The sequence below is a fragment of the Nannospalax galili genome, unplaced genomic scaffold (genome assembly GCF_000622305.1).
Source record: "Nannospalax galili isolate Female #2095 unplaced genomic scaffold, S.galili_v1.0 scaffold39, whole genome shotgun sequence".
Classification (NCBI taxonomy): Eukaryota; Metazoa; Chordata; class Mammalia; order Rodentia; family Spalacidae; genus Nannospalax; species Nannospalax galili.
In genome coordinates, this window is record NW_008346683.1 from 316503 (window position 1) to 330056 (window position 13554).

Genomic DNA, 13554 nt, shown 5'->3' on the forward strand with positions numbered 1-13554 from the left:
CCCTTTCAGTGTCTGCATCTGTGGATTCAACCAACCCATGGATCAAAAATATCTGAAAAGGGACTGCGCGTATCCTGAACATGGACTGATTTTCTCCTTGCTGTTCCCTGCATGCTATGGTGTCACTGATATTTATACATCACTTACACTGCATTAGGCAGTACATCATCCAGAGATGACTTTAAAGTACATGGGAGGAGCTGGGCGTGGTGGCACAAGCCTGCAATTCCAATACTTCAGACTCTAAAGAAGGATCACCATCAGTTCAGGGCCATCCAGGGCTACAAAGCAAGACCCTGTCTCAAGCAAACAAGCAAGCAAGCAAATAAAAAGTACAAGGTCTTATGCAAACACCATGTCATTTTATGCAAGGGACTTTCACACTCATGCATTTGGATATCTGTGGGGAGTCAGAGAACTATGGTCACTAAGGGATGATTGTATTTGTGTTCAATCAGATTCTCTGTTTCAAGAGAAAACCTGTCAGGACTACAGGTCTGGTGTTAGTGCACAGTCTACAGTCAGAGGGCCACTGAGATGGCTCAGCAGGGAGAGGTGCTTTCGAGACAAGACAGGCAATCTGAGCTCAATCCCCAGAACCCACATAAGGAGAGAACTGACTCCACAACCAACCCTTAGTGTTCTTAGTTGGAAAGTTTTGTGATATATTTGGGTGTTTTTACAAAGATCAGCCTCAGTCATAAATGGTGAGGGGTGGGTCCATGCGGCTCCCTCTGAGCAGAACCAATGAAGGCAGAGAGAGGAAGAGAGAGACCACATGGGCCCGAGTCACATATCCTTGGGCGAGTCCCTTTGCCATTCCTTTTCCTCCTCTGCTAATTAAGGTACACACTAGAGTCTAGTCCCTAGGTGGCAGACACCAAGTGCTCTCAAGGTGAATGTTCTACGATTCAGTTAGTGCCAACAGTGTTTCTGGATTCCAAGCATTCAGCCATGAGCTGTCTCTCTGATTACAGTGTGAATCCAGCTGAGCCACCTCTGAAAATTAGCCTGTTTTGGAGATATTTAGTCTCCTTCCCAGGAAGCCCCAGGTTTACTCAAGTCATTTGCAACAGTGCAGTAACAAAGAAAACACAGAGAGCCCCATCACATAACCTTGCACAGAAAGCAAAGCCCACCTTGGTTCCACTGGAATACAATTATGACCAAATGATGACTGTTTAAGTCTTATGTGGACTCCATTGAGAAGAGCCAATGGGATTTGTTCTCATGAGGCTTTTTTATTTTCAATTTATTCATTCATTCAACAAATGTTATTCAGCAGCTGTGACCTGCTATTCATTCTGTGAGACACTGTGTCAGTTTGTATGAGAAATATCCCCCCTGGGCTCATGCGTTTGAACACTTGGTCCTCAATTGCTGCTGTTTGGGGAGGGTATGGAACCCTCAGGGGGTGGAGCCTAGCTGGAGGAAGTGTACCATTGTAGGTGGGCTTTGAGGTTTAGAGCCTCACTCCACTTTTTGTTCGCTCTCTGCTTCCTGTGTGTTGAGGAAAATGTGATCAGCTGTGCTGATCTGTTGGCATGCCTTCTCCATGACAGTCTATCTCTCTAGAACTGTAAACCAAAATAAACCCTTTTTTTCCCCCCTAAGTTGCTTTTCATTAGGGAATTTTATCACAGCAACAGAAAAGCAGCTAATGCAGATCCTGACACTATGACTATGAATAAAATGAGACCCCATACTCCAGGGCCTGGGGTCTATGGGTCAGATGTGGCTTGGATGCAGGTTGACCTTCAGGGTTATGGGTTGGAAGCCTGGTCCTCAGCACAACAGTGTGAGGCAATGGAGCCTTTACATTAAATGTAAAAAATATTCAAAACTTTGAAGTAAACAAGCGTATTTTCTCCATAAAATTACTCAGCATTGGGTATTTTATTATAGCAACAGAAAACAGACTCACTTAATCCTTCAAAGTAATTAATTCTAACATTTTTCTCATATTTCCAAAATAATTTGAACATTTAAGTATCTGCACATTTCACACCCCCCCCACACACACATCCAACATTACGGCATACATGAAAATTGACTGATGCCACCAGCTGCCTTCATGTACTATAGTCACGGGCCTTTGTCTAGCCCTTGGTATACAGCTGGAAAAGAAGCATGCTAACAGCAAAGGTCGGGTACCATGCAGGCTCTCAAGGAGCTCTGCATTCTGCATTTCTCTCCACACCTACTGTGTATTCAGAATTTTCCTAAAAGAGGGACGAGAGGTTATGAGGGAGAAAGATTCCAGCCTCCATGAAGCCCCCAGTCTACGAAGGAAGTAAAAGCAAGAGCTTAGGTAGAATTAGAACAGCAGCAGGATGCCAGTGGCTGCAGGGCTATGGTGGCGCCTCCACCCCTGTTCTGTCTCCTTGGAAGTTGGATGAGACTCCAGACTCTGAGCAGCACCAAGACGCAAGTGCAGTGGGTGAAGGTGTGAGAAGAGCATGGGGAGACGAATCCAGGAGTTCATCCTCAGTGTACTGACTTCAAAGAACTGAAATTATGGATATCTAAAAGAACGAATGCAAACAGCCAGCAAGTAGGTGTTTTATTACAAACACTATATGTCTTCCACTCAGCACTCCTTTGGGCCCTTCCACACGGTGCTCTTGCTTTGCAGAATACTCTTCCACCTTATCTTTCCAAGGGTAACTCTTTCTTCTTATTCTTTTTTTTTGGGGGGGGTCTTTTTGAGACAGGGTCTCCCTGTAGCCCCAGCTGGCCTACTATGTAGACCAGAATGGCCTTGAACTCACAGAGATCCACCTATCTCTGCCTCCCGAGTGCTGGGATTAAAGGCGTGCGCCACCACACCCGGCTTTATTGTTCTACTTTTAGCTCAAAAGTGGCTCTTTCAAAGAAACTTTCAATGTACTTCTCATCAAAAAATGGCATCAATTCCCATCAACCCTATCCCATTCTTTCCATTCCCTGAGTAGCACTTCCTGATCTCACATCTTCGTTGCTATTTTCTGTCTCTCCTCACTAGAATGTAAGCTCTCTGAGAGCAGGGGGCCTAGTCCAATGAGAGCCCTGTGACAGCAGGTGCCTGGTCTGTCTTCTTCACATTCCAAATGACGAGTCACTCAACATTGGTAGAATATGACTGAACTCTCCACGAGACATGGCGATGGATTTGAAGGGACAGTTGACAAACCCTAAATTACAGGCTGGAAAGAAAGAGAGGCACCAAACTGTCTAAGGCAGAGGCTGGCTGGCACCAATCTTGATGGCTAGAAGGTCAAGGTGGTTTGGCATGAAGCCAGAAACTTCCTCATAAGTGCCCAGGGAGTCAACTGGCTGTCAGAGGCTTGTTGGCTGCAAAGATGAGGGTCAGGAGTACATAGCTGAACAGGGAGAAGAATTCCTGCAGAATGGCCAGAGACTAAAATGATGGGTCTTCTAAAATCATATATTTATCTTTTAAATGAACAGACAAAATTGTACTGCATGGCATTTTGACATGTGTATACATATTATGAAATGATTAAACCAGGCTAATTAACATATGCATGCCCTTGCCTAGTTTGTGTGTGTGTGTGTGTGTGTGTGTGTGTGTGAGAGAGAGAGAGAGAGAGAGAGAGAGAGAGAGAGAGATGAACATTCAAAATATGTTTTTTTGGAGCTGGAGAAACGACTTAGTAGTTAAGAGCACTAGCTGCTCTTGCAGAAGATCTGGGTTCAGTTCTTAGCACCCACATGGAAGCTAACAACCATCAGTAACTCCAGTTCTTGGGGCTCCAACAGCCTCTTGTGAACTCTGAATATTTCACGCACACATGGTACACTTACATACATGTAAGCAAAATACTCATACACATAAAATAAAAAGAAATAAATTAAAAATACATTTTCTTAGCAAGTGAGGCAGTCTAGAGTGCTGTACAACTGATCTCCAGAACGGACGTATTCTTCCAGTCTCCCTAAAGCTCTGCACCATGAGACCAACAGCTTCCCAACACCTCAGCCCTCCAAAACCAGCACTCTGTGCTCTGATTCTATGAGTTCCACTATTTCCGTTTAGTGGACTATTTGTCTTCCTGTGCCTGGCTTATTTTACTGGACATACTGTCCTCCAGGTTCATCCATGTTGTTGAAATGACAAGCTTTCCTCCTTTCTTTAGGCACACACACACACACACACACACACACACACACACACACCAAATGTTTTCACTTTCCTGTCATGTATTCTCCCTTCCAAACACCCCTCTCTTTTTCCTGTCTCATGGGTCCCTTCCTAGTTTCTTGATATCTACCCACAGTCATTCCTACATAAATACACATACTTAAAAATTAGAAGCTAGGATCCACATATGAGAAAACATATGGTATTCATCTTTCTGAGCCCAAGTTACTTCATTTAATATAATATTTTCCAGTCCCATCCATTTTGCTGCAAATTTCATAATTTCATTTTTCCTTACACATGAAGAGAAATCCATTGTGGACATGCACCACATTTTTGTTATTTTGTTATCCATTTATCTGTTGATGGACACGGAGTCCCTTGTCTTGCTACTGTGAGTAAAACAGTAGAAAATGTGGAAGTATACACATCTCTGTGGAGGTTACACAGTCCTTTGGGTAAATGCTCAGGAGTTGTATAACTGGGTCACATGTCATTCTGTTTGTAGTTTTCTGGGGAAACTCCAACACCACACATTCTTAATCCATTGGTCAGGAGATAGGACTTTGCTAGAAGAAACACCCACCCTTGTGAGTTGGGTTTCTTTAAAACAGACCTGAACCAAGGTTGAGTGCTGTGGTAGCATAGTGGGACAGGAAGATGGAAGGGAGGCAAGGGAAGGAAAAGCTACTCCCTCTGTGAGTCCTTTCCAAGACTGTGGAAATACCTCAAAACTGTCCCACCAAGAAAGGAAGAGGCTGGGAGTGTGTACAGACTTCTTTCTTTCTTTGGCCCAGCATGGTCCTGGCCGGCATGGTTCTCTCTCCAGCACATTGCGCTCATCCCTCACATGTACACAACAGGCTCCAGCAGTCAGAGAAAGCCCTTTGCCAGATGTTGAAGTTGGGCAGAAGTGACATATATGGGGCATGTATGCACTGCCTCCATGACCCACAGGGGACTTCACAGCAGGGCCAGGGGCTGAATGCGGCTGGTTCTGCTTCACCTTTGTCTACAGACGGGGAGAAGCAAGCCCAAGTCTTTCTTTATTCCTCAGTCCAGCAAGAGAAAGGGTATAGATATTGCCTGTGCTCTCAGAAGGACTAAACATCCCACTCCATGGAAGGTAGGCATGGCCATGCCATGTGATTTGGCCCAATGAACCAAGGACAGAATCAGAGCATCTCCTTCTGTCAACACAATTTCAGTGACGACGACAGATAGCCAGGCCACAGTGGACATGGGAACGAGGAGCCTCAGAGGTTGTCAGTTCCTGCTACATTCTTTGGCACACAGAAGCAGTGATTTATTTGATTTGTGATTTGGAAGAAGAAATTAGACATGGTCTGGTTCCACTCCTTCCTGACTTCAAATCTGCATGACAGCCGGGAGGGTGGGGATGTTAGTTATGGTTAGTGTTCTGCCATGCAGAAAGGGACTTGGCTCCGTTAAGGACAGCCTGAAGTTATACAGCTGTGCCAACAGCTTGGTGGTTGGGTCTGTTTAATTTGAGAACTTCATAGCTCTTCTACTTGGCTATATACTCAGACCTAGCTGCAAACCTAAGCCTTCTTATCCATAACTTTCTGACTTCCTCTCTTCTCTTCTAGAGCAATCTCTAAGCTGGTTTCTGAGTTAATGGGGAAAGTAGTTATGAAACTCCTCCAACCTCCAAAATATTTCTTTGAAATAGGGTCTTACTACATAGTCCAGGCTGGCCTCAAACTATAAAAATATTTTATTTATTTATTTATATGTATGTGAGTGTTTTGCGTGTGTGTATTTAAGTGTATCACATGTATGCAATGCCCTCAGAGGCCAGAAGAGGGCACTGTATCCCTTGGAACTGGAGTTACAAACAGTTGTTAGCCATGTGGGTGCTGGAAACTGAACCTGGGTTCTCCTCAAGAACAGCATGTGCTCTTAACCACTGAGCCATGTAGCTGTGACCTGTGCTTTTGTCAACCTTCCTGCCTCAGCCTCCCAAGTGCTGAGATTCCAAAATCTTTATGTACTTTCAGTTTCATAGAGTTTACTGAAAAATGTCAACTCTGATTCCTGACCTTTGGCACTTTATACACTGACAGCAGAATGATATAGTAAGATTATTTTATCAGGGTAAGCAATGTAAGCTGATGTAAAACAAAGCAAGAAAAAATCAGGTGCCAGTATTTTAACAAAGTCAAGGTCTCCCTGGATCTGAAGATAGAAAGATAGAAGGAGGCGAGAGGGTGAGAGAGCTGCCAGGGGTGTTTTAGAGGTCAAATCTGAAAGTGGCTTCCTTCACTTTTATCTACACTCCATTGGTCAGAGTCATCACCCATCCCTCTCCTGACTCCAAGGGAAGCCAAAGCTGTCATCTGGAGTCACAGGAGGATGATATATCCAGAGATGTCTTTACCACAGAAATACTAACTTCAGTTCTCCTTAGTCTCACTCTCCTGGGTGTCTTTAGCTCTTCCAACCTTTTGCCAATAAAACTGTTGGGCTGGTGAGATGGCTCAGTTGGTAAGTGCCCGCTGCATGCAAACATAAGAACCTGTGTTTGGATGCTCAGCACCCATGTAAAAAGCCAGGCATGGCAGTGTGTACCGGTAATCCCAGAGCTGGGTAAAGCAGAGACAGGAGGATCCCTGGGGCTTACTGGCCATTGGGGTAGCTGAATCAGTGAGCTCCAGGCTCAGTGAGAGACCCTGTATAAAGAAAGAATGAGCCGGGCATGGTGGCGCATGCCTTTAATCCCAGCACTCGGGAGGCAGAGACAGGCAGATCTCTGAGTTCAAGGCCACCTTGGTCTACATAGTGAGTTCCAGGACAGCTGGGGCAACAGGGAGACCCTGTCTCAAAAAGACCAAAAAAAAAAAAAAAAAAAAGAAAGAAAAAAAAAAAAAAAGAAAAAAGAATGAAAGAAAAAAGAAAAGTAAATCAAAGAAGAAAAAGTGGCGAGTGACTGACGGAGACACCAGACCTCTCGTTCTCACATGCATGTGTATGTGTACTCTTACACATGAATACACATACACTCAACCGCTGTGGTGGAAAAGCAAAGGGAAAGAAGATTAGTCAGGACTTCTGAATTTCAAAACAGACTTTTGAAATGATTTTTGATAGAAAATTTCTGTGTATCGAAAGCCTGATCTTTTTTTTTTAACTGCCCAAATCTGACTCTGGACATGAAGTCTATGCCTCCTAAAATCCAGAGATTCAAAAGAATCAAAATCAGCTGGACCAGTCTGACACCCAGGAGAGGTGAGTGTAGCAGGGGCTGAGGGTGGGAAGTAGGCCTCAGGGAACTGGGGCCAAGGCTGGTGAAGGTGTCAGGAGGAGCCTGTTGCCTGTGTGGAGCCTCAGGGAGACCCGAGGGAGACTCAGCACCCCTGGTCTGGATGACAGCTGGGAGAGGAGGAGCCCTTGCTTGCTCTTCAGGGCCCTGGAGGCAGCAACTTGCAGAGCAGAGATGCCCCAGTGTCTTCATCACAGGGCCCGAGTCAGCAGCTCAGAGTCCCAGAGCCCCAGGGCCTGCGGCAGCAGCCATAGTTCCCTGTGCCCTTGACAGAGGCAACCTAGATGGATCAAAGACTGAGGACCAGATTGGCCAGCTTGGTGAGGGCTTCCAGGATTGATAGTGACAGCCACATAAAAACCCAGAGGAGGACCCCCAAGCAGGAACCAGACACAGCAAAGAGAAGGAGAACCCCATTCCTTGATTCAAAGGCCACGGAGCCTAAATTCCCAATCAAGACACTTCAATTCTGTACCTGAGAATGGAAAATTAAGCCTTTTCTGTTTCCTATATGACTTGGACCTGCTCAAATAAAAACCCAGTAAAAGATCCTCAAAGACAAGGCTGCAGAGCTGGAAAGATGATTTAGTCAGTAAGGGAAACTGAGTTCAATTTCCAAAATCTATGTAAAAAAAACTGCGTGTGTCAGCATGTACTTGTAATCCCAGCACAGGGGAGGCAGAGACAGGCAGATCCCTGGGGTTTAATGGCCAGCCAGCCTGGCCTAAGTGGTGAGCTCCAGGTCAGTGAGAGACCCAGTCTCAAAAAAGTAGATGTACAGAGTCTAAAGAATGACTGCAAGGTTGACCTCTGGTCACTACATCCATCCACACACATGCACACACGTACACATACATGTACTTGTACACGGTAAAGGGGCAGGGGTGTCTTTGTCACTAATAATCCTTTGTGACACTGGGAAAGTCATTTCGCCTCACTGGTTCTCAGTTTTCTCGTTTGTAAAAGGAGATGCAATGCTATCTACTTCATAGGCCTTTGGGGAGAATTAAAAGCAAAAAGGGAAAGGCAAAACCAAACCAAACAAAGCACAAAACTCTAGTTCAAGGGCTGCTACCCATTAGGGGTTCAGCAAATACCAGAACTTCCCTGTCCTCCGTTCCTGAGATCATTGCCTCTATTGACACAAGGTGATTCTCTGCAGGAAGGATGGGTGCATCAGGCAATGTATAGCAGAGCCTGGAAAATGAAATAAAATAAGACCTTCCTCGATTCTGTGAGGAAGCAATAAAAACCTAGGGCAAGGCACAAAGCGGACAATGAAAACATGACTGAAGAGCAGGGTAGGGGGCACGGCGAGGGCGGTGACTGCACTAAATGTAAAACAACTCAATACCCTGCTATCATCCTTCATCAAACTACCGAAATAGAAACCAGACAAACACATTATGTGAAGGGCGAAAGGGCTGGCAAGGTCCCGGCCTATAGGAAAAACCCAGGTTCAATAATGCCACGAACAGAGAAGGAGGTAGGGAAGTGAGGTCAGAGTCAATAGTGGGTCTTGGGGCAGAAAGGCTGCTTTTACAGTTCTAATGAGGCTTAAGCATCCCACAGCCCTGTTTTGCTTGACTCAGCTTCTCATTAGATTATCGGCTCTGAATCAGCCAGTCACAGGGCAGGAGTTGCTTCCACGTCCCCCTGGCTGGTGAATTATCAAGGGTATTCTCTGCCTTTCTTATTTGGGAAAAGAAAGCCTTGGCATAGAAAAGTAATCCCTTCTATTTATATTCACTCCTCTCTCTGATTAGAGAGATGGTCAGTTCAGGGCTGGGCTCTGAGAACTCTGCTTGGCGGAAAGCACAATGACGACAGCAGCAGTCTGGGATCACCTGTTCTGCTGGAGAGGGAGGAGCTGTCTGTGTTCCTGGGGGTAATCTTAGACCTGACACTGTTGTGCTGTGAATGGACCCCAATGCCTTGAGCATGCTGGGCAAGCCCTCTACCACTCAGCTACATCTAGCCCACGGGGCTGTGCTTGCTTGCTTGTTTTTTTTTCTTTCTTTCTTTCCCTTCCTTCCTTCCTTCCTTCCTTCCTTCCTTCCTTCCTTCCTTCCTTCCTTTCCCTTCCTTCCTTCCTTTTTCTTTCTTTCTTTTTCTTTCTTCTCTTCCTTCTTTTCTTTTCAAGTCAGGCTTTCATTATGCAGCCCTGGTTGACCTGGAATTTGTTACATGGACTAGACTGGCCTCAATCTCACAGAGACCTGCCTGCCTCTGCCTCCTGAGTGCTGGTGTGTGCCACCCTGAACTTTTTAATGTCTTTAGGAGTGTTGGAATACCTACATTTTGTGACAACTCTCTGCTAAGTGCTAGGGACACAGAAATGAAGAAAAGGATAAAGAGAAATGCTCACGTTCCCAAAGAGCTTATAAGTAGAGATTTCTATTATTGTCTGTGAATGGCTGTTGATTATCAGGGGGACTGGGTGTTTGTACATGCCCTTCCTAAGATTTTTCATCTCCTAGGGGCTTCAAGACAGTCTTGTGGATGGGTGTTCTGGTCCTAACTTCCACATGGATAGTGCACTTGCCTCTCTTAGTCTCTGTTGATTTGAAAACCACGACCACTGGTCCTGAGTCTGTCCTGGTCTTTTTTTTTTTTTAAGCTTTATTTTTTATTTATGTGTATATGTCTCAGTGTATGTGTATATGCTACATGTATGTATGCTTTTTAAGGCCAGAAGATAGGTTCAATTCCCTGGAGCTGGAGTTATAGGCAGCTGTGAGCTGCCTGACCTGGGTGCCAGGAACTGAACTTGAGTCCTCTGGAAGGGCAGTAAGGGCTAAGCCATCTCTTCAAACCCAGTCCCAGTCTTTTGACTCCAAGTCCAGTACTGCTACCTCTGTACCTATCAGAGTTTTCTTCTACTAGCCAAGCTGGTAGCACCTATTTCCTGCTAAGCAAAGGAGACACAAGAAATTGCTTCTTTTCCATCAGATACCATAGCTTGAGCCTGGTAATATGGCTAAACCAGTTAAAGCCCTTGCCTCCAAGCCTAATGACCCAAGTTTGGTCCCCTGGAAAACTCTGGAGAATGGAAAGAGAATGGAAAGAGGCCCACAAGTTGTTCTCTGACCTCCACATGAACTCCCTTATATACAAATAAAATAAATACATGTAAATAAATGTGAAACAAAGCAAAGCAAAATAACCCATAACCTAGAGGCTCTTTGTGCTGGATAGCTTTAGTGTCAACTTGACACACCTGGGTTGAGGGAGCCTCAATTGGGGAATTACCTTTATTGGACTGGCCTGTGGCCATGTCTGAGGGGCATCTTCTTGATGAGTGATGTGGGAGGGCCCGGCCCACTGTGGGTGGTGCCACCCCTGGGCAGGTGGGCCTGTGTAGGTGCATGTGAGTTCAGGTGCCTGAGGAAGCTGGAGTTATAGGTGCTTATGAGCAGCCTGACATGGTTGCTAGGCATTGAATTCAGGTCCTCTGGGAGAGCAGTATGTGATCTTAACCACTGAGTCACCTTTCCAGCCCCAGTCTTCATTTTTAAATACCCAGGTCAAATGTACCATTCTGGGGACTGGAGAGATGGCTCAGTGGTTAAGAGCACTGACTGTTCTTGCAGAGGACCTGGGTTCAATTCCCAGCACCAACATGGTGGCTAACAACCATCCGTAACTCCAGTTCCAGGAAAATCCGACACCCTCTTCTTTTTGAGGGCACTGTAAGACATGGGTGCACTTATATATATGCAAGCAATACACTCATATACATAAAAATTAAAAATCTATATCTACAATGCACCATTCTGAATGAAACCTGTTTTCTCCCCCAGCTAGATGGAGAAGCATCTGCCCATGTGGCTCTCTTGCTTTGGCACATGCAATAATCATAGATATAAGGATAACAGATGTAGTAAGGGTAGTACAAAGGTCTTCATCATCACCTATTGTGTCTATGAACCAGGTGTCATGCTCCCTGCTTTACATGCGTTATTTAATGCTTAAGAGAATCTCAGGGGCTGGGCTGTGGTGGTGCAGGCCTTTAATCCCAGCACTTGGGAGGCAGATGCAGGCGGATCCCTGTGAGCTCGAGGCCAGCCTGGTCTACATACTGAGTTCCAGGACAGCTGGCACACATACACACATGTAAACTTTTAAAAAAAAAAAAAAGAAAAGAAAAAGAAAAAGAGAATCTCAGGGAAGATACTACCATTATCCTCTGTTTATAGTGTGTATCAGTTAGGATTTGAGTTGGCCTGGCTTCATGTAGAAACCTAATGCACAGTGGCTTAGCCAAACAGGGAAGTTATTTTGCTCCAATAACAGTGAATTACAGGTAGCTGGACTGATGTGGGTGTGGGGCTCTGCAATAACACTGTTACCATGTTGCTTTGCTGTTATCTGGACATTTTCTCAATTTGCATTCTAGGCAGGACAAAGGGTGAAGGGCAAGGCTCCTTTACTTTTTATGGATTTGCCTTATTATTTGAGAAGGAATGCTATCCCCTAGGTACATCTTGAGGGCTGCAACTATGTTATTATGGCCACCCTTGGCTGCCAGCTAGCCTAGAATTCTCCCTCCCTCCCTCCCTGTCCCTCCTTCTCTCCCTCCTTCCCTGCCTCTCTCCATCCCTCCCTCCTTCCCTCCCTCCCTTTCCTTCCTTGCCTCCCTCCCTCCTTCCTTCCCTCTTTTTTTTTTTTTTTTGGTCTTTTTGAGACAAAAAGGGGCTCCCTGTAGCCCCAGCTGTCCTAGAACTCACTATGTAGACCAGGCTGGCCTTAAACTCACAGGGATCCACCTGCCTCTGCCTCCCAAGTGCTGGGATTAAAGGCGTGCAACGCCACGCCCAGCTCACTCCCTCCTTTTTAAATTACATTTACTTATTTCTTAATATTTTACTTTTTATTTTATGTGTATGTGTGTATTACCTGCATGTATGTCAGTGCACCCATGTTGTGCAATGCCCTCAGAGGTCAGAAGAGGGCATCGGATCCCCTGGAACTGGACTTATGCTCTTAACTGCTGAGCTATCTCTCCAGCAGCCATCTCTCATATATACATACATATATATGTATGAGAGAGAGAGAGAGAGAGAGAGAGAGAGAGAGAGAGAGAGAGAGAAGCACAGTGCACATGTGGAGATCTGAGGACATCCTGTAGAAGTCTGTTCTTTCCTATCACGTGGTTCCTGAAGATGGTTGTCGGGCTTGGCAGCAAGTCCTTTCCCTGCTGAACCATCTTCCTAGCTCTTCTTTCATTCTTCTTTTTTTTTTTTTTAAGACTACTGTAGTCCTGAAAAAAATTGTGATTCTGCTAGTAACATGTGATGTAAAAGGCTAACTGAGAGTCACAGATGTTAACATTTTTGTACAGGTTCAACTATAAGGGAAAGTCAGACTGAAACTATGTATCTCTGACACCAGAGCCTGTGTTCTTGCCCAGTGGGAAAGATGAGCTTCTCTTCACGGTGTGTTACAATTACCTCTCTATAAAAGCCAGGTGTGGTGGTGCAAGCCCTTAGTCTCAGCCCTTGGGAAGCAGAGGCAGGCAGGCTGGCCTTGAACTCTCTGTGAGTTCAAGCCCAGCCTGGTCTACATAGTGAGCTCCAGCCCAGCTGGTGCTGTAGGGAAACCCTGTCTCAAAAACACAAAAAAAACCAACCAAACAAACAAAACCCAATTAGTTCTTTATGGGGCTAGAGAGATGGTTCAGTGGTTAAGAGCACTGGCTGCTCTGACAGAGTACCCAGGTTCCAGTCCCAGCACTCACATGGCAGCTAACAATTGTCCATAATTCCAGTTCCAGGGGATCTAATGCCCTCTTCTGATCTCCGTAGGCACTGCACAACATGGGTGTAGTTACATACATGCAGGCAATACATGCATACACATAAATAAAAATAATAAATATAATATTAAAGAAACCAATTAGCTCTTTATTTGTGCATCCTTTCTTTCCCACGTGATGAGCTGTTTAGTGTAAGAACCAGTTTTACTCACCTTGATATTCCAGAAGCTGAGACACAATCTGCTAAATGGATAACAACAATTGTCAGGACAATATAGTTTCTCCAGCTAAAAGCACTTTCTAGAAAAATTATTTCATTAAAATTCATTTATTATTTTTATTTTATGTGTGTGTATTGCCTGCATGTAG